Raw genomic sequence first — 2,203 nt, forward strand, 5'->3', positions numbered from 1 at the left:
GTTTTGTCCTTTTATCTTTGGCTGGATGGCCATACCAAGGTGTGGTCTGACGTTTGGCTCTTAAGTATAGAATACTTGAAATTGCAAGGTTTACTAACCGGGTAGAGCACTACTAAAATATGGCACCCATTTTGAGTTGATCTAACTTAAGCCCCAAAATCTGATAATTTATAGTGCAGTGACTATGTTTATTTAATGACTTAAGTCCATGTTAAGTCTACTTGCAGTGCACACGGAAAGTATTCAGACCCCTTGACTTTCTCCACATGTAAATCCTCAATCTACACACTACCCCATAATGAGAAAGCTAAAATGGGTTTTGCTACAATGTAGAATAATAGGTAAGACACACTATGAAATAACACACACGGAATCATGTAACCATGGAAGTGTTAAATCAAAATATATTTGAGATTTTTCAAAGTAGCCACCCTTTGCCTTGACAGCTTTGCAAACTTGAGCTATTCACATGGAATGCATTTCAATTAACTGGTGCCTTGTTAGTTTGAGAAATGTCTTTAATGCATTTGAGCCAATCAGTTGTGTTACAAGGTAGGGGTGGTATACAGAACAGCCCTATTTAGTAAAAGACCACGCCCATATTATGGCAAGAACAGCTCAAATGAGCAAAGAGAAACGGCAGTCCATTACTTTAAGACATGGTCAGTCAATCTGGAACATTTCAAGAACTTTGAAAGTTCAAGTGCAATTGAAAAAACCATCAAGCGCTATGATGAAACTGGCTCTCATGGGGACCCCACAAGAATGAAAAACCCAGAGTTACCTCTGCTGCAGAGGATAAGTTCATTAGAGGTACCCGCCTCAGAAGTTGCATCGCAAATACATTTTTTACAGAGTAAACGTAAGACACATCTCAACATCAACTGTTCAGAGGAGACTACGTGAATCAGGCCTTCATGGTCGAATTGCTGCAAAGAAACCACTACTAAAGGACACCAAAAATAACAGATATGCTTGGGCCAAGAAACATGAGCAATGGACATGAGATTGTCCTTTGGTCAAATGAGTCCAAATTTGAGATTTTTGGTTCCAACTGCCTTGTCTTTGTGAGACGCAGAGTTGGTGAACGGATGATCTCCGCATGTGTGGTTTCCACTGTGAAGCATGGAGGAGGAGGTGTGGGGGTGCTTTGCTGGTGACACTGTCTGGGATTTATTTAGAATTCTAGGCACACTTAACCAGCATGCTACCGCAGCATTCTGCAGTAACACGCCATCCCATCTGGTTTGCGCTAAGTGACACTATCATTTCTCAACAGGACAATGACCCAAAACACTTCCAGGTTGTGTAAGGGCTACTTGACCAAGGAGAGTGATGGAGTGCTGCATCAGATGACCTGGCCTCCACAATTACCCAACCTCAACCCAATTGAGATGGTTTAGGATGAGTTAGACTGCAGAGTGAAGGAAAAGCAGCCAACAAGTGTTCAGCATATGTTTGAACTGTTGGAACAGCATTCCAGGTGAAGCTGGTTGAGAGAATGCCAAGAGTGTGACAACACCTCTTAATTGAAATGCATTCCAGGTGACTACCTCATGAAGCTGGTTGAGAGAATGCCAAGAGTGTACAGAGCTGTCATCAAGGCAAAGGGTGGCTACTTTGAAGAATATAAAATATAAACTCAGCAAAACAAGAAACGTCCTCTCACTGTCAACTGCGTATATTTTCAACAAACTTAACGTGTAAATATTTGTATAAACATAAGATTCAAGAACTGAGACATAAACTGAACAAGTTCCACAGACATGTGACTAACAGAAATATAATAATGTGTCCCTGAACAAAGAGGGGGACAAAATCAAAGTAACAGTCAGTATCTGATGTGGCCACCAGCTGCATTAAGTACTGCAGTGCATCTCCTCCTCATAGACTTCACCAGATTTGCCAGTTCTTGCTGTGAGATGTTACCCCACTCTTCCACCAAGGCACCTGCAAGTTCCCAGACATTTCTGGGGAAATGGCCCTAGTCCTCACCCTCCGATCCAACAGGTCCCAGACGTGCTCAATGGGATTGAGATCCGGGCTCTTCGCAGGAAATGACGCACAGTACGAGCAGTATGGCTGGTGGCATTGTCATGCTGGAGGGTCATGTCAGGATGAGCATGCAGGAAGGGTACCACATGAGGGAGGAGGATGTCTTCCCTGTAACGCACAGCGTTGAGATTGCCTGCAATGACAATAA

The sequence above is a fragment of the Oncorhynchus mykiss genome, chromosome 6, assembly GCF_057628025.1.
Source record: "Oncorhynchus mykiss isolate SJ-2025 chromosome 6, ASM5762802v1, whole genome shotgun sequence".
Classification (NCBI taxonomy): Eukaryota; Metazoa; Chordata; class Actinopteri; order Salmoniformes; family Salmonidae; genus Oncorhynchus; species Oncorhynchus mykiss.